General features: G+C 43.7%; 1 long non-coding RNA gene across 1 annotated transcript; it reads right to left on the bottom strand.

The window, feature by feature from the left end:
• Nucleotides 1-10,397: 10,397 nt before the first annotated feature.
• Nucleotides 10,398-22,503, bottom strand: LOC133470233 (uncharacterized). The gene is made up of 4 exons (XR_009785916.1): nt 22,312-22,503; nt 21,013-21,118; nt 18,552-18,602; nt 10,398-12,552 (listed from the first exon to the last, which is right to left on the bottom strand). It is a non-coding gene; the product is annotated as an uncharacterized LOC133470233 (long non-coding RNA).
• Between the last annotated feature and the right edge of the window lie 625 nt (nt 22,504-23,128).

Here is a 23,128-nt window from a genome sequence, read left to right as displayed (position 1 = left end):
TTTTCTGTGACTTTCTTTGGTTTGTTTACTTCAGATGGTTCAGAATCCTCAGCACTGCTATTCCAAATTCGTAGCGGCAATTCCTGTTAGCGGTGAGCTTGCTAAATGGAGATCTAAGAGGACAGAAGACGAATGGACACAAATTTTTCTTTCCCGTAGAGTGGAAGCAGTCGGAATAAACGCAGCTCGATCATCCGCATCAATACAGAGAGAGGCCATCAAATCTCGTTACCTGAAAACATTTGTCTTCAAAATTTGCTCCGTTCGGGCAGTTATCTCGGATGGCTTCTTATCAACGCACCTTTCGGAACTAACATGACACCCGAAGAGAATAATGACGATTAACTGCTGGCTTTTGGCATAATTAAGCAAAACTGCCGGAGAATCCATAATTATCGGAGGGAGTCTTAGAGCGACTTTGCAGCAGCAATCTATTAATCAGCTTTGATTGGCGCTGGCCACCGCTGCAAACAAGAAGAACGATATGAACAATATTCAATTAATAGCTCACATTATTACGCGGGTCATAAAAAATTGGACGCCGCCATTAGACGTCAAAGACACGAAATCCTTCAAGCCGCCATTCAAACGTCTTAATGGTGCCACGAAAACACAACTTTGGAGAATATTTGTATTTTTTTCTGTATGGTATAATTGCAAAATAAATTATAGCCCAAGTAGCCTGATACAACACAAGGGATCCCACTTCTGACACCAATCCTGGGCGTTCACGAGGAGATCCCAGTTGAGATCATCTAGCATCCTGAGACGGCGGTTCTTAGCTGAGGCATTCCGTCTTAGTGAACGTGTTCAATCCGGCAGAGGGATCCCACTTCTGACACCAGTTCCTGCCGTTCGTTCACATGGCGATTCCAGTGGAAATGCTCCAGGACCCTGAGAGGGTGACTCTCAACTTCCACCTTCACAAACATACAGTTGTTGCCTCGGAACAGAGTGCACGAGAGTGAACCACATGCTGCTTCACCAATAAATGATAATTTTAGCAGCCTTTTCTGGTCAAATTTCATCACGTGGTTGTGTTTAGTGGACATGAAGTGTTCAATTTGACCCAAGTGATTAATAGATAACACGGGTGTCCCTAATGAAGTGTCCCGTGCGCGTCAAGATGGATTTTAATGCGCAATGGGCGCACAAAGGTGGTGACAGAGGTGGCGAGCGGCATGGCAACGACTAGTCAGACGTGCTTTTGCCTCTTTTACGTTGATTTAGTCTCTGTGTTTACCTTTTTCTCGCCGGCCGAGAGCCATCGACGCCACGCCGTTCCCGCTCTCAACGACAGGACAACAAAAAAAATATTTTCATGAGATTCAGTAAAAGAAGTGCTGAAAAGGACACAGCAACAACTCTGATGTGAGTTGAGGCAAGACCTCCGTCAAGGCCAAATGCTTTGTCGTCAATTCCACTTTCACCAAGCGGTATGGTTTCCAAAATATCAAATGTTTCTTCATTGGGCGCTGTCTGGACCAATTGTAGTTACTCGAATGGCAAAATATATATTCAGTGTTACCCCACATATTCCAGATTAGCTATTAGTGAATTTACTTATTCACTAATTTCTTGGGAAAATTTGTCCTCTGTTATTTGCTGACAGACTTAGATATTTACTGTTTTTGTGCTCGGTACAGTAATTCCAAATCTTCAAACAACACGGAGCAGCAACGCATACAACAATACTCATGGGTGTTTTTTTCTCTCGTAAGACGTGGGACCTACTATTACTGTAGCTTAGTAGGAGACCTTCTCTGCCTTTTCTTCCCGCTGCATCTCTTCCACCCCCTCGTTGTATTTTTTTTTCATGCGGCTATTTTAAAAGCACGGCGGCGTGGTCTTCGGAGGCTCCGTTTGCTGCGCCGACAGTTGAAGTTGTGCTTATATTTGGTCGTCGTGTCAAGACGCATTAGCCCAGAAAAAAACACAAACAGGAAGTCGGCTGTCACCAACAAACGCGTTCCTGCGGGAGGATGACTGCTCAAAGGCCTAAAATGTCCTCGCCTGCGTGTCTATGTGTGTGTGTTTCACGTAAAAATTAGGCTAAGTGTGTTTGCTTGTAGTCACTGATGTTGTAGCGGTACATTCGCCTGACTTCAGCGTGGGTTCAGTTCGCACTCAATGACGGTGTGAATCGAGTGCGTGTTTGTCTGTGTTTATACGTGCCCTGCGACTGACTGGCGACCAGTTCAGGGTGTAGTCTGCCTTTCGCCCGAAGTCGGCTGTGATAGGCTCCGGCAACCCTGAACAGGATGAGCGCGAGTGAGATTGGATGGATAGTGTTAACAAACAGTGTGTATACTTGTACACTTGTTGAAGGTACCACTTGCAGTTTGTAATTGGTGTGCAAATGCGCTACAGTACGTCATGCTGAAAGCTGTTCCTAATATTTTGGTTGCCTTATCTAGTTAATTCCGAAGGTCAAAATATGAGAATAATAGAAAAGTCACACTCATTGCACATATTATAATATAATTTTTTTCCCCCTTTATTCTACACAACCCAAAAGCACTGAAAAAGTGGCCAAATACTGCCCTAAAATGAACAAATAAATAAATAAGTAATAATGTATATTAAGTCAGTTTATATTTTGGGTTTTTTATTTTTACTACAATATGTGGTTTTGATATGAAATATGATAATTTTGGCTCAGATATTAATCATCGTTCCTCTATTAATTGATGAGTAATTTGCATATTAAAGTATTTAGTCTAGCTTTAGCTTCTTTGATGGATTTTGTCTTTGAATCCGTATTTTTCGGTAATGAAAACAAAATTGAGAAGCTTTTTTCATGCAACCCAGAAAATGTGTCCGTTTTCAGTATTAAATACTGATGAAATTATGTAGCATGGTTGAACAATTTGGCGTTTAAACGTACAATGTTGAATTCTCTTTTGTCTTATGTGTTGGTTTTCCAGTAAACTTTCTCCCCCCCCCCCCCCCTGAAAAGTGATACGATTTCCCACTCAAGAAATTCTATGTTCTCTATATATCGCATATTTTTACTTAAAAGTTGGAAGAGGAATAAAACTAGCCGTAAATTACCGTAATATTTATGCTAATTTATCTTAGCCTGTCTGTGGCGTGTCACATTATATGTTAGCATTAAGTTACTACTGTTTAAAAAAAGTAGTTTCTCTATATTGTGGATTTTCACCGATCGCAGGTGGGCCTGGAACGTATCCTTCAGGATAAATGAGGGTTCACTGTTGTTGGAACAAGGTGCTCCCAAAAATATCTTTGGGTGAAGAACCACGTGCTGCTCCACCACGTTAATCTCCACGGTACTTTCTCCATCGCATCAGTATTCCTAACAGACTGTTTCCAAGTCTTCTTCCTTTGAATCGAACCTCAGCGTTTCCCCGTGGTGCGAGCGGTCCGACTTAGCGTGCCGATCGCAATTGTTCACCTGGCCGCCGTCTGGCAAGTTGAGGAAACAGACGGCTGACGAGTCAGGATGAATGGAGGTGATGGGAGAGAAAGAAAGAGATAAATCCAGCACTTAAGTTCAATTAAGGTGATGGCCGATGTCAGAGCGCCGACAAATCAAACGGTGACCTTGGACGAGTCGCCGTGGAAGCGAAAGCGAAAAAAACATGAATATTGGATTTTTTGTCCTTTTTTTTTTTTCATATATTTGTGGTGGGGAACCAAGCCTGAAAGCCTTATTGGTGGTTTATCCCTGAATTTTTGGGCTTAAAAAAATTGTTTTTTTCATTGCAATTATAATGGCCGTCAATTATCTCCATGAACTGAAGAATACGATGAACCCGACAAAAATGCAGCTGATTCCATCTGTCATGAACGGAACAGAGGATAGGACCCAAAAATGCACGACTCCAAAACAAAATGGACAGTTTCCAAAAAGAGAGGTTTAATAGACGGGCATAGGTCGGTACACAGGCAGGCAATCCAAGAAAGGCAACAGTATCCAAAAACAAGAGGCAAGGAGGCAAGGTCGATAATCGGAACAGGGTCAAGTCTTACTGAGTCTGTGACGTGGAAACAAGGAATGCTGGAACGCGACGACAAGGTACAACGAACTGGCAACGAGAGGGAATGAGACACGAGGTTAAATACAATAGGTAATTAGGGTGAACGAGGCACAGGTGGTGAAGATGCTCACAGGAGCAGGTGTGTGTGAAACAGGGGGGAAGACAAAACCCGGAACACACATGACAGTACCCCCCCTTAACGGCTGGCCCCAGATGGCCCTGGGGCCTCTGGATGCGCAACGTGGAAGTCCCGAATGAGCGAATCATCCATGATAAACGCAGACGGTACCCATGAACGTTCCTCAGGCCCATAGCCCTCCCAGTCCACCAGATATTGAAACCCCCTCCCCCTCCGACGAGACGACAACAGCCGCTTCACAGAGAAGACAGGGCCCCCATCCACAAACCGGGGGGGAGGTGGGGGCCTGGAAGGCGGGACCAGAGGGGACTCCCGGGCTGGCTTGAGTAGGCTGACGTGAAAAGCAGGGTGCACCCGCATCGACCTTGGGAGCCTCAGCTTCACGGTGACAGGGTTGATGATCTTTGTGATGGGGAAGGGCCCAACGAACCTGGGAGCGAGCTTCTTGGACTCCACCCGGAGTGGAATATGTTTGGTCGAGAGCCAAACTCGCTGACCCACTTTGTAGTTCGGGGCCGGTGTCCTCCAACGGTCAGCAGCGGCTTTGTAGGACCGTCCCTGGCGCAGCAGCATCTGGCGGGCTCGCTCCCAGGTCCTCCTGCAGCGTCTCACCAAGGTTAATGCCGCTGGAACTGTGGACTCTGGGGCTATGGCAGGAAACAGAGATGGTTGGTAACCATGCACAACGTGAAAAGGCGATAGACGAGTGGATGCAGAGGTGAGGGAATTGTGGGAGAATTCGACCCAAACCAGTTTCTGAGACCAGGATCGCGGCTCCTGTAAAGCGAGACATCGGAGCCCAGTCTCCAGGTACTGGTTCAGCCTCTCGGTTTGGCCGTTGGTTTCAGGATGAAACCCAGACGACAGACTGACGGTAGCACCTATGAGATTGCAAAACTCCTTCCAAAATTGCGAAATGAATTGCGGACCCCTATCAGACACCACACCATGGAACTTGAAAACGTGATTAATCATTATCTCGGCAGTGTCTTTAGCTGAGGGGAGTTTTGGAAGTGCAATGAAGTGTGCCATCTTAGAGAACCTGTCAACAACTGTAAGAATGATGGTATTGCCTTTAGAGGCCGGTAATCCTGTCACAAAGTCTACGGAAATGTCTGACCAAGGACGTTGTGGTATTGGCAGGGGTCGCAACTCCCCAGAAGGACGTTGATGAGAGGGCTTGTTAGCAGCACATACCTGGCAAGCATTGACGTAATCGATAACATCCCTCCTAACATTAGGCCACCAAAAGCGCTGTTCGACCACTGATTGCGTCTTGGCAATGCCTGGGTGACATACAGTTCGGTTCGTGTGAGCCCAGTGGATGACTCTTCCCCTTAAGGTCGGAACCACATAAAGCCTGTTTTCAGGGCAATCTTCAGGGCTGGGAGTGTTTTTCAGAGCTCCTTTAACCGCAGTTTCAATCTCCCAAACAAAAGCGGAAATGAAACATGACTTGGGCAAAATAGTCTTAGGGTCGGACAAAGAATTCTCTTCAGAGAAAATACGTGACAAAGCATCTGGCTTACCATTTTTAGAACCAGGTCGGTAGGATAACGTGAAATTAAATCTAGTGAAGAACAGAGCCCATCTAGCCTGCCTCGCATTTAATCTTTTAGCAGTCTTAATATACTCAAGGTTCTTGTGATCTGTCCATACTAAAAACGGAGTCTGTGCCCCCTCTAGCCAGTGCCTCCACTCCATCAAAGCCACCTTGACTGCCAGCAGTTCACGGTCACCTGTGTCATAATTTTTCTCAGCTGGGGTCAGTTTTTTGGAGAGAAAAGCACAAGGATGTAATTTATAATCCTTGAGAGATTTCTGGGAGAGCACTGCTCCAATTCCGGCAACAGACGCATCGACTTCTACCACAAACTTATGTTTGAGATCTGGCAAAGTAAGGATGGGAGCGGAGGTAAAGCTCGACTTAAGTTTTTGAAAAGCTGCCTGACAAAGCGGGTTCCATACAAAAGGTTTGTGTGGCGAGGTAAGATCATGCAAAGGAGAGGCTATAGAACTGAAATTTCTGATGAATTTTCTGTAGAAGTTTGCGAACCCTAAGAACCTTTGTACATCTTTGCGTGACGTGGGAGTAGGCCAATTAATAACTGCATCGACTTTGCAAGGGTCCATTTTGACTTCACCTTGAGCCAGGACGAAACCCAGAAAAGAAACGGACGCCTTGTGGAACTCACATTTCTCAGCCTTGACATATAGTTGATTCTGCAATAACTGCTGCAAAACAGAACGGACATGAATAATGTGAGTCTTCTCATCCGGGGAGAATATCAAAATGTCATCCAAATATACAAAAACATAAATATTCAACATGTCACGCAGGACATCATTGACAAGGTTCTGGAAAACAGCTGGAGCGTTAGTAAGCCCAAAAGGCATTACCAAATATTCATAATGTCCCGTTGGTGTGTTGAATGCTGTTTTCCATTCATCCCCCTCCCTTATCCTGACTAGATGATATGCATTTCTTAAGTCCAGTTTGGTGAAAATCTTGGCTCCCTCCAGGAACTCAAAGGCGGTGGAGATGAGAGGAAGAGGGTACCGGTTTTTTACCGTGATCTCGTTGAGACCCCGGTAATCGATACATGGTCGCAGGGCCTTGTCTTTCTTGTCCACAAAGAAAAATCCTGCTCCTGCAGGGGATGAAGATGGGCGAATGATCCCGGCTGCCAGTGATTCTTCCACGTACTCCTTCATGGCCTTGTGTTCCAGCCCTGAAAGAGAGAACAACCTCCCTCGTGGGGGTGTGCTTCCAGGCAGCAAGTCAACAGCACAGCCATAAGGTCTGTGGGGTGGAAGGGATTTGGCCTTGGACCTGGAAAAAACATCTTTAATATCCTGGTAACAGGTGGGCACTTGAGATAAATCAGGATCCCCAGATGGGGTCTGTGGATTGTCCTTAGAAACATAGCCCTGAACATCACACGGCGGCTTGAAACAGTTCCGGGCGCAATTGCTGCCCCATGATATAACCTGCCCAGAGGACCAGTCAATGTGGGGGTTATGTAATTTCAACCATGGGTTCCCTAAGATAAGGTCATGATTCATGGCGTCAAAAACATGAAAACTAATGCGTTCCGAGTGAAACTCAGGAAATGTCAATGTGAGTGTTTGGGTGCGGTGAGTGATCTTGCCCATAAAACTGCCGTCTGCAGCATAGGTGTTGCGGTGGGGTTTTATTTCAAAGGTTCTAAGGTGCATACGTCTAACGAGGATGGAGTTGAGTAAGTTTGCGTCAGAACCAGAGTCAATTAACACAGGTGTATGAATTTCTTGATCAGGAGAGCATAGTGTCACTCTAGGAAGAACCCGTGTAGGGTCTTCCTTAATGAAATTCAGACTCACCTCTCCTGTGCCCTTGCTACCGGCACCGGCAACTTTGACGTGACAGTTGCTCACGGAATGACCCAACTGACCGCAGTAGAAGCACCGCCCTTCCCTCAGCCGGCGTTGACGTTCCTCAGGGGAGAGACGGAACCTTCCCAGTTGCATGGGTTCATCCGTGGGGACGCTAGCCAGTGGGTTGACCAGTTTGGCTGGTCACCGAGGCTCGTCCTCCAAGTGCGCGGTGACACAGCCCTCCTCCGATCTCCATCCAGCTCGCGATCCAAAAGCCTCTTGTCGACTTTAACGGCGACAGCGATGAGAGTGTCCAAGTCGGTCGGCAGGTCTAGCGGGACTAAATGATCCTTGATGGCGGGGAATAGTCCTTGGAAAAAAAGCATCGAGTAGTGCTTGATTATTCCAATGACTCTCAGCTGCTAGAATGCGAAACTCAATCGCGTAATCAGACACCCTGCGCTTGCCTTGTTGTAAGGTGACAAGGGAGCGAGCTGCCTCACGATCTGGAGTGGAAAATTGAAAAATTTGCTCCATAGTCTTTACAAAAAAAGCCCATGAATGACACGCGGCGGAATTGCGGCTCCATTCAGCAGTAGCCTACGCCTCCGCACGACCAGTCAGATGGGAAATGACGAAAGCGATTTTTGCCCGCTCGGTGGGGAAGGCAGCTGCCTGCAGCTCAAAGTGGAGTTCGCACTGCGTGATGAACGGCTTAATGTTCCCAGAATTTCCAGAGAACCTCTCCGGTCGAGAGAGCTGTGGGCAGACAGCAGCGGAGGTGGCAGGTGCCTGCATGGTAACTGCTTCACATGGAAATACCGTGGCGGTATTGGGTGTGGTGCCAACTGGTTCCTTCTCTTGAATAATTTTCATAAGAAGTTCAAACTGCGAGGCCACTTGTCTCATTATATTTTCCTGATGCCTTGACAGTCCCTCTAAATGAAGTTGGAGGGCAGCAATCTGCTCATCCTGCTTCGAGAGGAGTTGACCCTGCGCTTGAAGGGCTTTGCGCACCGTGTCTGAGTCTGCTGGGTCCATGTTATGGCCAGTTCGTTCTGTCATGAACGGAACAGAGGATAGGACCCAAAAATGCACGACTCCAAAACAAATGGACAGTTTCCAAAAAGAGAGGTTTAATAGACGGGCAGAGCTCGGTACACAGGCAGGCAATCCAAGAAAGGCAACAGTATCCAAAAACATGAGGCAAGGAGGCAAGGTCGATAATCGGAACAGGGTCAAGTCTTACTGAGTCTGTGACGTGGAAACAAGGAATGCTGGAACGCGACGACAAGGTACAACGAACTGGCAACGAGAGGGAATGAGACACGAGGTTAAATACAATAGGTAATTAGGGTGAACGAGGCACAGGTGGTGAAGATGCTCACAGGAGCAGGTGTGTGTGAAACAGGGGGGAAGACAAAACCCAGAACACGCACACACATGACACCATCATACTTGAGGTCCTATTTGGCATGCTTAAGCTTAATTTTATTGCCAGTGATTTTGTTTCCTATCAAGAAAACAAAACAGACAAAAACAAGACGAGAGTTCATTGCACTACATGCACGTGGAACTTCAAAGAAAAGCTTGTTGTAAAGAAGAGAAAACGCAAAGATCACGACATCAGGGCAATCAATTGTTCATGCCTTTCGCCATTCGCGCTGGCTGCGTTGTGATAATGCTGCGGCTGCACATTTTGCTCCCGGAAGCGGGCTTCCCACACATACATTTAAATGTGGCGAGCCGCCACAATTACATTTTGGCCGCCGCTAATGGATGTTGGCTTTTGCCGCACGGGGATTGTGCTGCGTTGCGCTCCATTTGTGTGTCTGCTAATGATCCATACCACCGATTTTCCTTTCTAACACAAAACTGAAAATACAGCCTCTCAAATGAATGAAGTATCAAAAGTATCAACATTTAATTTTGAGAATCCATCTTCTCCTCCTGCTGCTTTTACCTTAATTTAAGTACAGCATTTGTGGAACCCCCCCCCCCCCAAAAAAAACAACTGAATACATAGAGTGAAATGTCAACACCTGTATGCCACCACCAGCAGCCAAAAGCCTTCGTATAGCCGCCCAATACGCACCACCACAAATAGATTCCGGTCAAGCAGGAAACACTGTGGAAGAATGCAAAGAAAAAGGAGAAATTGCCATTTGGCTCCACTTGCAGGCCGACATGCTTTCCGAACGCTTCCCGGCTGCTCGTCTTAAAATTGCTTTCGACAGCAAAATCACTTTGACGATTATTTCGTGGTTTTCTCGTCCGCTCTCGGGCCGCCCACCTCGCTGAACCCCTTTTTTCCTTCCTTTCTTTCACGTGCAGCTCGCTCGGGCCTCTTCGTGGAACGACCGCAGCCTTTTTTTTCCTCGCGGTGCTGATGAGGTCAATGGTGAGCAATGGAGGGGCAACACTTAGTCGATGTGAAGATCAGGCCTTTTAAGGAAAAGAAAAAAAAAGGGGTGCTGCTCATATGCTGCTCTCCCATTGGCTGCCGCAAACGCCATTGTACTGTACTTGGCCTTTAGTTGACTTATTTTAATACGTACTTATAAATTAATGTTGCGTTTGCTGACATGGTCATTTGATACCTAAAGTCTTTAAAGCCTGAATCATGTTTTAAACACAAATTTGAAAGAGTGACCCTTGTTTGACGCCTAATTTGAAATTTGAAACCCTAACAGTGGCTTCAAATATTCTGAGAATGATGCGAAGGTCAAAGGTTAGCAGCCGGGTGGTGAATGATTGCACTTAGTTGATGTGAGGATCAAACCATTTGAAAGAAAAAAACTTTAAAAATTATGAAACTTCTGTGCATTTCACGTGTACAAATCACCACAAAAACTCTTGATATTCACCAGGGACTTTATTTGGTTTGAGAGCTTTGGCTGTGCCAATGTGTAAAGGTCAGAGTCCGAAGTCAAGGTTACAGCAATGTGAACCACAAAAAAAACTTTTGTTCCGATTTTCTCCAAACTTGGCAGACACACAAGTTAGGTAGCCGCTTGGCTGCTTCCTTTTCATCTTTAAATTTAAGGTGCTTACCTGAGTTCAAAATTTGCTCGTAACAATGCAAAAAATCCAAATTGAAGCAAATCACATCGGGTTACACCTCAAATTAACGGTCTTGCTGAGGGCTAGTCAGAGGACTGCTTAGTTTGTCAATTTTCTTTTGTATGATTATGTACTTCCCAAATGTGTATTGAAATGTAGTCTTAACAGCAAAAAACCCAAATCTGAAACTGAGGACATTGAATAGTACAGTATTTATTGTTAAAATAATCGACAACAACATTATTGTCAGTTAGATTTGGATGACAAAATGGTGGATGCTGACAAACAAACAAATGCTGACATTTCCGATTGTTGAGCACAGGTCGTCTCAGGATAAGCAGGATTAAAGCGTGCGTGCGTGAGCGTGAGAATCAAAATGTCTGCGCATTCACCGAGCCGCGTCGGCATCCGACGGCGTCATTAGAGGCGCGCCAACAGAAAAGGCGCCGCCTCCGTAATTGCCACTCGGAGTGCTGCTCAGAACAAAAGTGAGCCGATGGCGGGAGCACATTTCCATTCCCATTACGGCCAGTTTACTTCCCGCAGTCCACTTGCAGAACACATTTCCTTTTTTGTTTTTTTTACCCTATTCATGCGGCAAAAATAACTCTGCCTGCTCGTCGCCTGTGACTGGATGGTTAGGAGGAAGAGTCCAAAATGGACTCATTATGCTGCAATTTGCTCATTAAGATTCATGAATGACTTCCTGAAAAATGAAGAAAAAGGAGCCCCAAAAAATGTAACATCCCATGAACACAACAAAAAAATTCAAATGTCATTGATTCTACCTGGACCAAATAGCAAGATTGAACGGGCAAATTAATTGACTTCGATAGGCTTCAATGTCATTGATTATTCATCAAGAAATTGAGGCAAATGACAAAATAAAATCCTGGATTTGCATCTTTATTCTCATCTGCACCGAACACAATGGCAGCCAGTCCTCCGCCAGGGTTGGATTGGCATCAAACCTTCATTCAGTAATTGTCATAATTTTACAATTTGAATATTACTAATTCAGCATGCCTGATGTGCCTGCCTTGTGTTGTTTCGATTATGGATACCATTTGAACAGGGGAGTTCCCTTGCAAGCACAATGCACAATACATATTTAAGTGGGAGGGTGGGTTTGAAAATTCATCAATTATTTTAAAACGTATAATAAGTATAAAAGAGGAAAAAGAAAGCGAGCAGAAGTTTAATACATTTTTAAAATAAATTTTTTAAATAAAATGGGTCTAGATTTCAAAACTTTAAATGAGTCACTTGATCTAATTTTGTATGAATGCCTGAAAAATGTAGGAAATTGTTCAAATGATCCAGATCCGGCCCAAATGCTCCTCGTGTTGGGAATTTCCACTTTGTCTTGCCGCATTATTTGACGCAGGCGCAATAAATCTTCATTTAGAGGCAATTCCACTAAAGCAGCTCAGTTCAAGCTTTTGACCTTTATTACTGGAAGCACAACAGCAATAATTACCTTCATTGGGACTTCATTGAAAGCCAGAATATTTGCCCGAACAAGTGGAGACAACCGTGTACTGTGGTTGTGGCCCCCAACCGCCTGGCGTACCCCCTGGCCTCGTCCTCCGCACACTCAGTTGTCATCACAACGCTTACACAAAAGACGTTTGAAATGTGCACAAACAGCTCACGACTAGATGGCCTCGCTTTATTCATCAGCACAATAATCAAGTTCGCCAGCCGCGCACCTGTTCGCCGCTCGATGCCAAACGGCCCGTCGGCCAATCGCAGCTGAAATCGTACCTCGCTCGCCGTTCTCCTCTTCCAAGAATCCCCGCCGCCCCCTTTTTGGACGGGTCGCACTGGCTTCGATCCTTCCAGCTGGATGAGGATGGCACACTGATGTTGGCGTCTGTCGATTGCAGATGTGCTCGGGCCAAAACGAGCGCCGGTGCAGGGAAAGTGGCGTACGGAGGCCAAGCGTCATCGCCTTCGTCGATCTGCACACTTTGAAACGTGTTGCGGCTTTGTTGCAAACAGACGAGAAGATGGACAAGCTCTAGGTGTCAGTAACACAACTTGCGTGGTGTACGAGCGCACCTTTCATGGTCCACACACACACTTGCACACACACACTTAATGGTACACACAGAGAGTGTAATAAGTTGACGCATTTCTAGTGTGTGTTGTCATCAGAGTAGTAAAAAGTCTTCCTTCGGCAACACTTCATCTCTCTCTCTGTCTCTCTCTCTCTCTCTCTCTCTCCTCATCTCTCGCTCTCTTTGTGTGTGTCTCTCTTCTCTTTCCATTAGCAAAGTGCGAAAACATTTGGCATGACAAACGTGTCCGGCGGCACTCTTGCAAAAGGTTAATCAAGCCTGATTGGCTCGTTTGCGGGGAGCAAAGGCCGAGCCCGACGGTGCGAGCGCTTCACTTGTTGCCGCACACGAGCAGAAGACGACTGTCGCCGACAATAAAATCACACGGCACGGATAGCAGCTGAAGAAATAAATACACAGTCGACGCCCGTTTATCCAGTGGAATACTGTACTTACCAGACCCAGACATCCGCTAGCTCAATGCTAACATATAATGCTAAACGCCATCGACGGATTTACGGAGATTAGCACTGATGGTCATGCTTAAGCTTTAAACAGCTGCTATTTCAACACACACGGAGCAGCAACGCATGCAAGCAAACAGTTCATACAACGCGCAGCAACTCATCGAGACTTCGCCGCTTCCTCGTCTTTGTTTGAGCCTCGCGGCTCCGTGTGCTCTTCATTCAATCAGTGTAATTGCGCGCGACTGATTCACGCCGTCTTCAGCACCATTTGGGCGCCGATCGATGGCCCCCGGCACTCAAGGAGATTAAATATTGCACGATGAGATGGAGCTGATTATTTTAAAGGGTTAAGCACTTTTATGACTGTGTTTTGTTCTCCTTTTTAGTCAGCTCTTGATAGACAACTAGTGACACCGTGAAATTTTTTAATAGCGTTTTCATTGGCTCTATAGTGAGGTAACTTGGTATACAAGTGCGCCAAATAGTACAATGAACTTGAGAATTTCATTTCTGTAGAAATTGCGTGGAAGCTGAAGAGCCGAAGCTGAACTGCTTATTTAAAATGGAAGAAATGTTGCATGTCAAACGAAAGAAACCAGAATTAAATGGTAGTACAGTTGTAAAATGTCTCCATTAATTTTTTAGGAATGTGAAAAATACAAGCCAGAATTTCCTGAACTTCATGAATTTTGAACGTTTTGAGAAATGTGGAAGGACAAAAAAGTGGGTGGAATAATTCAAATAAAGAATATTGGTGCAGATGACAAAAAAACGCAATTACGACAGCGAGCCGCGCATCATTTTCGTTGAATGTAAAACGGAAAAGGATGATCTGGGTTGATGCTGTGCTATTTCTTCGAGGTGGTGGTTTGCCAATCCTCTTTTAATGAAGCCCGCCAGTGACTGGACGACGGGCTCCTAAGCCGGCAGCACCCACGTCAGCCTCCTCCCCAATCGCGGCTTATATTTAGCATCCGGCCGGACGCTTGATGCTAATGAGCTGCGATATTTTCACGGGCGAGCTTATTCAACTTGTGGTGCTGGCGGTACCACCGACAAACTTCCACAAGATAGATTCAATAGCCAGAAAGCAAAAATTCATATCCAGTGGACCCTCGCTATATCACAAATTTTTTATAGTTTTTTTATGGGCTCTTACAGTATGCAAGCAAGTCCAAATTTAGAGTTTTACCTCTTCAGTGTCTTACCACGTTGTGCCACAACATGCCGTGCAGCACAGAGCTTGTTTTTGAGTTCTCAATTTGTATGTGTTGCTGCTCCATGTGTGGAAAGTAGCAGTTGTTTGAAGGTATAGAATTACCATAACATCGATGCAAACCTTCGTTAGCCCACCTAGGACATTTCACATCATATGTTAGCATTGAGCTAGCGGTCTTTTGTTAGACAAAAATAAATTACTTGGTTGAACATTTTGGTGGTTACAAATACAATGTTTGATTTTCTTTTGCTGTATGCTGTTTATGTGTCGCTGTGTTAAAGTTGAAGTTGTTTGAAGGTTTGTAATTACTGTAACATCTAGACAAGATGTTACATTTGATGTTTATTTGTAGAGAACAATTTGTACACGAGGCAATTCAAAGTGCTTTACAGCTACTTAAAATTACACGAAATCAGACAAAGTTATTCCATAAACAAAAAGAATCATTCATTAACTTAATTGAAAGCAAGCAGTACAGCTGAAATCTGTTCAAATGTCATATCCACAGCTTTTTTTTTTTCAGCCTAGGTTTCAACATTTTCAGAGTTGAGACCTGTTTCACAACTTCTGGAATTTCAGTTAGGCCTACTATGGTGTTTTGTTGTTAAGTATTAAGCTAGTGGACCTTAGTTAGATAAAATGATATTGCTTGGTTGAACATTTGGTGTTTAAATATACAATGTTTAATTCTCTTTTGTTTTATGCTCGATTGTGTTTGTTTTAAGTCTAAATTGTTTGTCTTGTAATTACAGTAACATCTATGCTAATTTCTGTTAGAAACAAAAATGCACTACAGTCTTTACAAGTTAACTGAATTTGAGCTTCTGTAAACTTTTGAGTGTGCATTTCAGTACTTTTCGCACAACTATTATTCAACAAGCAGCTGAACGGCAAAATCCACAACAGGTTTCCTATCCCAAAAGGCTTGGCGCTGTAGAGTCCATCTTCTGTTCCTTTCCAGTAAGTTACTCCTAAATAATTGGCGTCAAATCGGATGCAACCCTCTCCCGCACTGTCACGTAACGATAATGGCGGAGCGAGACGGCGGTCGGCGAGGCATGTCGTCCCGCTCGGCCGCCGGCTAGCGTAGAGCTGGCTGCGGGCCGCTGTTGCTACGCTAACCTTTAGCCCAGGGGTCTGGCTTAGAAAAGGCGTCCGTCGGAGCAGGCAGGAAGATTCCACCAGCTCATTATGGTGGATTGGTGCACACACACACACACACGGACACACACATGGCCGCCTTAAGATGCAGCTCCATGCGTTGCGAGGCGAGCAAGTGTTAGAACCATTAAAACTGCTTTTGGTGTCGTTGAATATGGCAGGGAACGCTCCATAAAAGTTGCGAGCAGATTTCCTCCCCCGGGCCGGAGGAGCTTTTTAGAAGGCGAACAGGTGTGCTGTCAGATTCGAGATGTTAATTAGGTTTGTCGGCGTAAAGAGCTGCTAATTTTGTTTGGCGGCACCGCCGGCGTTCCCAGCATGCTTTGCCCGCCGCAGCTGTGAAAAAAGAAAGAAAGCGGGCGCCTCACTTTAAGGAAGGCGGAGTTTGAGCCACAATGGAGCTTTAATAAGCGGCAACTGAAGATGCTCGCCAGAGAATACTTCCGATTGCTACTAACGCGCAATCATCAGTCGTGATATAGTCGGCCTATGCGGTGAACCCCCGGTTAGCGCGTATCCCCTAAAAGAACGATAAGATAAAATTATGCGATAATCAGTATATTGGAAAAAAATCCATGCAACTGAAAAAGGGAAAGACATCAGAAAAATCAAATTAATGAAAAAATTCTGTCATTTGAAAACACATTTTCACGTCGACCATTCAGATCAATGTTGGTATTGTGTTACCTGTTGTTGTTTTTTAAAATGTATTTTGTTGTTGGACTCACAATTTAATACAAGCTGTACATGGACGACTTTACATTGAAGCAAACTATCATTTCTTTCGTGTTCTCCCATGAAAATATATGAGAAAATATTTACAAAAATGTGCAGGGTGTGCTGACTTTGGTGTGTGTGTGAGTGTCGAAGTATGAAAATTGATGCTTCCGTCAAGCTGGTCTGTTTCAACTCCATTTCGTTTTAGTTCACCTCACGGGATTTGACTTTTTTCCCGTGCACTGAAAGTTGTTTGCGGCGGTCGTACCCCGAGCGACCTTCATTTCTCCCGAACAACGAGGCACGGCGGAGGGCGGCGAGATAATGAAGCAACGTTGTGATTGATAGCGAGATGTCCTTAATGGCAAACTAAGAAAGGGACAATGTGTCACCAGGCGGCAAAAGATTAATTCATTGCGCATCTCCATGTTGGCTTTGCTTGCTCATGCTAATTGTTTCATCGCCGTCCTTGGGAAAAGTTTTCTAAAGAAGTGTTTTTCTTTTTTTTTTTTTTCTTCTGTGCATGTGGAGACACATTATCCAATTCCTTATGCTGTTTCAATTCTCTTTTAGGACAATTCACCATGACATGTCATGTGAAGCAGTGCATAATGAGAGCCACAACGTAGCAAAGTCTCATATTAACAGAAAATCTTAAAGAGGTGTCTTTTTTTTTTTTTAATCCAAGAGATTAACGTTAAATTAGACTCCTCTCTCCGCATATATAGAAAGTATGGAAACGTGCTTACGCCTACATGTCTTCCTTGGTGGCTAAATACGGCGCGTGTTGCAAATTAAGGCAGGCAAAGTATTAGAAACAGCTGCCAGTGTGATGCTGTGCAATTCTACATGAATACGATCATACTGAATTTAGTTATTATTTTATGACATTTGAAAAATGACCTTTATGATTGTGTATTTTATGTCCCCAAAATACACAAAAAGGAACTGCAATGATGGGGAAGAGGCAAACATCATGGATTAAAAAACAAAAGAAAACTTAATATGGTCATGGAAAAATATGTAGTTTTGCTACTAAAACAACAACTAATTAGATTGATCTATTATTAAGTAAATTATAATTAATGAACCCATGTTTGATGAACTAAATTACAGGAAACAAATTCACAGTTTTTTTTTAAATTCTATTTCATGAGATCAATTAATTTAATTAAATACATCACAATTATAAATGACAAATGAAGAATGACATCCGAGCAATCTGATTACGTGATTCGTTAGCGCCGTGAGGCCCGTACGGCCTAAAGTGCACGTAAAAAGTAGCTAAAATAATAATAGTGATAATAATTCAGTGTCTATAGAAGAAATAAAGATGATTCTGATTCTGATTCTACATCTAGAGTTGTTTGTAATGTTTGAGTGTTTGAGGGGTTCTCGTCAGTTCCTAATGAGTGTACGGCGAGTGTCAATCACTAACGAATACAATGTGCTTATTTTAGTCTCACTTGTTCTGTCAAGGTCAGATGTTGGTCGGGTCTGCGCCGCCGTCCGTTGCAGACGCGTATAATTAGTTTTTCACAAATGATGAAGAAAAAAAACCCTCATAATGATATTGTTGGAGGCGCGTAGCAACGGAATTGCTGGACTAACTGAAGCCAGACACGTGCCAGTCAACCTCATTTCTGCCTCCCCCAAAAATATAGAGTATCAAATAATAATTGCTATCTATGCAGATGGGAATGTGAACAACAGCAATAATAGTCAATCCTGTGTATGTGTAATGTAGCAAAATAAATTGAAAAATATATAAAATTACGTGGCGGCACGGTGGACGACTGGTTAGAGCGTCAGCCTCACAGTTCTGAGGACCCGGGTTCAATCCCCGTCCCCGCCTGTGTGGAGTTTGCCTGTTCTCCCCGTGCCTGCGTGGGTTTTCTCCGGGCACTCCGGTTTCCTCCCACATCCCAAAAAACATGCATTAATTGGAGACTCTAAATTGCCTGTAGGCATGACTGTGAGTGCGACTGGTTGTTTGTTTCTATGTGCCCTGGGATTGGCTGGCAACCAGTTCAGGGTGTACCCCGCCTCCTGCCCGATGACAGCTGGGATAGGCTCCAGCACGCGACCCTTGTGAGGAGAAGCGGCTCAGAAAATGGATGGATGGATGGATGGATAGATGGATAAAATTACAATACTGCTTATGCCGATGTGTATGGAAAACTGTACAATAATTGAATAAATAGACCCTAGTAATGCAGATGTGAATGTGAACAAAAGCGGCAAAAATGGTGGGCAGCATTGTATGTAGTAAAATCTATACACGGTATATACATATAATGCTGTAGAAGCAGATATGAATGGAAAACGTACATGAATAGAAAGATATACTACAGTACATACCTGTATACAGAAGGGCTTATGAAAAGCGGCAAGAATAGTCAGCAGTGTTCTCTGCGGCAAAAAAAGTGCATCAAGTGTATGAATATATACATAATCAGTAGAAAGTTATATAAAACAATGCAGCAATAAAGAGTAGATTAGGAACAAAAAGCAGCAAGAATAGTCAGTAGCACTGTATGTGATGACTGTACCTAGCTCAGCTGTATGTAAGAATGAAACCAGCATTTTATCATTAAGATTCATGTATTAATCACAGAAAAATTTACATATAAATGCTCAATGGGAAAAAAGCCTAGCTCGATACGCACCTTTATCATCAGAATTTCATGGGTTCTTCTTTGTTACATAAAAAAAATCATTTTCATAAAGTAAACATGGTTCACTAACTGAATATAGCCTACAACTGCTAGTTAGAACAAATTGTAATCCATAACAGGTGGTTTGAATAGAGGGAGGATGGAAACTGCCGCTGGTGCTCTTTCAATTGGTTTGTTAAACAAATGGTAACAAAATACAGTAATCAAAAGCACATACCTGCTAATATTTGGGGAAAAAAATTGAAAATCCCAGATTTTGTTAGTTTTGTTAATAAAAGTGAATCGTGGACCTTTTATCCACAAACGGCCCCCCAATTGTTGTGCTTTCCTTGATCCATGCCGAGGAACTGAGCAAAGTACTTTTTGTGTGATCCTGCTAACTGCTATAGCAACCAACAAACTCATAAATTGGGGTAAAACCATAACCTCGGTAAACGTAACGATCCAAACACCTGACTTATCGCCAACTAATTGTTGAGAGAAGCTCGACAGGATCAAAACGAGGCGCTTTATTTGATTATTTCTAGCAGTAGCTTCAACATTTCTTTGGGTGTGGGAATGTGGCCAAGGAATCAGCTGCTCAGACTTGATTTCATTTTGGCCTGGTAAGCATATCAATTTCCAAATTCCCCCGTTCAGCAAACGCAGCTCACAACATCTGTCTCTTTTATGCTTTAGCTCCTCTAATTAGCGTAGTCTTGTCATCTGGAAATGTTTTTGTAATTAAACCCATCACTGATTAATAGAAGAAAATGTTGAAAAATTTTATTGGAGGTTCTATATTTGTCTCGTTGATTTTTTGCCTTTTGGCTGGCTGATGGTGATTAGATGTGTGTGTGTCTGTGTGCATGCGTGCGTGTGCACGTGAGTGTCGCCGTGCGCTCGTTAAGGCCGCTTGTGCGTGATGATTAGTAATAAATGAGCCGCTCTTAATTAGTCACTACATGCATAAGTGGAGTTTGCTTAAGAATAACTTTGCTTTCATTTGGACTTTTTTTTTTTTTTGGCCGTCACCCGAGGCGACGTTAGCGCTTTTAATTACGTTTATGCAGAAAAGTGGCAGGAGTAAATCATTGTTGACTTTTTAATCATGGCCGGTGAACAACATAATGAAAGACTGCTGACAAACAAACAGCTTGAAGCTAACGTTGTTGTGCGTTTATTCACCGCATAGTCACGCTTGCGACTTGTTAGCATTTTTTGTGAATTTAGTTTTCACTGTGAACAGCCCTGTAGCGTTCTGCTCTTTTGTACACAACATTCGCTATTCACTGACATGAAAAGCCAAAATTTACAAGTAATGAAAAAGGGTTTACAGTAAAATTCCCAATGTTAATAGTTTAAACCCTAAATATACCCACTTTTAATATCATTTCAAACTCATCTTGCATTACCCTTAAATGATAAATGGCTTTCAGATAAATGCATTTCAGGCTCAAGATAAATCAAATGTGCTTTTTACATCAGTAAAAGTAAAAACATTTAAAATCAAGAGCTAAAGACATTTAAATAACGATTATACACTAATTTAAATAAGAATATACACTGCAAGTGAAAGATTAAAAAAAAAGATTTTTAAAAGAGCTCAATTGAAATTTTGAGGACAAAAAAACATTTTTAACCTGGAATTCAAAACACTGGCAACTTATTCCATTTGTGTGCAGCATAACAGCTAAATGTTTGCTTTGGACTCCGTGCTACACTATCTGATCTGAGTCTACAGATCTGGATTTATATTCCAAAAGCATTTCTTGAATGTATTGAATGTAACCTAAACCAGTCAGTGATTTATAGACCAGTAGCAGAACTTTAAAGTCAATTCTATAGCTGACTGGGAGCCAGTGTACAGACTTTAGAATTGGAGTAATATGTTCTGCTCTCTTTAGAATACCAATTACTACCTTCCGATTGGCCATTTTATTACATTTATGTCCTTGTAAAACGTCATTCATTTGTTCATTTTCCATACTGCTTCTCCTCACACGGGTCGCGGGTGTGCTGGCACCTATCCCAGGCGACTCTGGACGAGAGACGGGGTACACCCTGAACTGGTCGCCACTCAATCGCAGGGCACAAACAACAACAAACAACCAATCACACTCACATTCACAACTATGGGCAATTAAAGTCTTCAATTAACCTACCGTGCATGTTTTTGGGATGTGGGAGGAAACCGAAGTGCCCGGAGAAAAGCCACCCAGGCACTGGGAGAAGATGCCAACTCCACACTGGTGGGACCGCCCAGTTCGACTCATTCCAAAAAAAAATATATATATATTAAAAATAGTACTGTAAAGTATTGTACTGTATAAAAACATGATAGAACAGAATGTAAAGAAATGTTTTTCCTTAATCTTTTTTTTTCTTCCACTGCACTGAACTTTACTATCTTCACTGTTTGTTTTTATCGCCAAGCTTTCCTCACTTTCATCTGCAAGGAATTTTGCCCTAACATTTTTAGAAAAACGCTCCTTCCGCCATTCTGAGATGTATTTCAAAATATATTATACATGTTTGAAAATAATTGCTTTAAATGTGCAAAGACTAAGAGCTATGTAGTACTGAATTATGGAGTTACAGCATTAAACTGTGTTTTTTTTTTTTTTTTTTTTAACCATTTCAGTTTTTCAGATTTTTTTTGGGGTGTGGCTTAAACGACACCTAGTGACGCACTTCACCATCAGGGATGAGTCGCCCCTCCCCTACTATATAAGAATTTACGGGCCTTCGTTGGTGTCAGCGATTATCTGGTGCAATTGCGACGTGGAGTTGGCTAGGTAGCTGCAGTATGCCTACTCTCCAAAAATGCATCTTCCCTTCAGATAGTCCGCTGGCTTGGCCGCTTTAGAGTGCCTCGTAGTCGGCTGTGAGTGTGCCCACATCATGCGAAGAAAGGTGGAATAGCGAGGAGGTAAGAACATTTTTTTAATTTATTTTTTATAAATCTGACATGACGGCCAGCGCGGGCTTTGGGCTGTCATGGCCATTTTAGAGCGCCTCATTGTCGTCCCTAAGTGTACACACGTCACGAAAATGAGAAAGAAGAGCGAGTTAAACATTTTTTATAAAATAATTAAAAGTCCGAAATGACAGCCAGGGGCTTCGGGTTGATCTGGCCACCTTAGGTGGGCTTGGGTTCTGTCCGTAATTACGCAACATCTCTTCCCGTAGAGCTCAGTGCTGCCCGGTATGTTGTTGTGGCATAACGTGGTACTACACAGAAGGCCCACAACTCTAAATTGAGACTTGCTTGTATACTTTAAAAACCCATAAAACAATCTTATAGCGAGGCCACAAAATGTGGACCACAGTACGTGTATGTATCCAAGTTTATATCATACTGAAGGATTATCCTCATGTCATGGTTTTTAAATGTCATTTTGAATTTGAAACAGCTCAGCGGTTTCATGCAAACGTCTGGCTCATTTATTAAACAAACTCACCTGGGGACGTTGATGTTGTTGCGTTTGTATGCTCGCATGCAGCAGAGGTAGAGGAGGTAATCATGTGTTATTGACGCTTTGGCCTCTGACTGCACTTGTCGCACACGGAACCCCCCCGATGCATGTGTGTCGCCCTTCATCCATCATCAGAGTGAGCGCCGTCTCATTTGTTGCAACGCCGCCTCGCCGTTGTCCGAGAACCTCGGAGAGAGATCGTAGGGTTTGGTGGGACGCGCTGCGTCGTAAGAAGTAAGGGGGAAAAAAATTACGAGGGGCTGTGTAATTAATGACACCTGCGGGTGGACGTGATCGCAGGAGGCAGCATATGTCAGCGGATGAACAGGAAGGCAGACATCCCATAATAATAATCATAAGGATATTTCACTTAAACAACCAAAATTATACTTTTGCTTTGCTTTCCCGAGCTTTATCCATGTATTAATTTTCTATAGCACTCATCTATGTATATATATATCCATCCATCCATTTTCTGAGCCGCTTCTCCTCACTAGGGTCGCGGGCGTGCTGGAGCCTATCCCAGCTGTCATCGGGCAGGAGGCGGGGTACACCCTGAACTGGTTGACAGCCAATCGCAGAGCACAGAGAAACAAACAACCATTCGCACTCACAGTCATGCCTACGGGCAATTTAGAGTCTCCAATTAATGCATGTTTTTGGGATGTGGGAGGAAACCGGTGTGCCCGGAGAAAACCCACGCAGGCACGGGGAGAACATGCAAACTCCACACAGGCGGGGCCGGGGATTGAACCCGGGTCCTCAGAACTGTGAGGCTGACGCTCTAACCAGTCGGCCGCCG

The sequence above is a fragment of the Phyllopteryx taeniolatus genome, chromosome 20 (assembly GCF_024500385.1).
Source record: "Phyllopteryx taeniolatus isolate TA_2022b chromosome 20, UOR_Ptae_1.2, whole genome shotgun sequence".
Taxonomy (NCBI): domain Eukaryota; kingdom Metazoa; phylum Chordata; class Actinopteri; order Syngnathiformes; family Syngnathidae; genus Phyllopteryx; species Phyllopteryx taeniolatus.
Note: the sequence above shows the minus strand (reverse complement) of the source record. Positions and strands in the feature narration are given on the sequence as shown.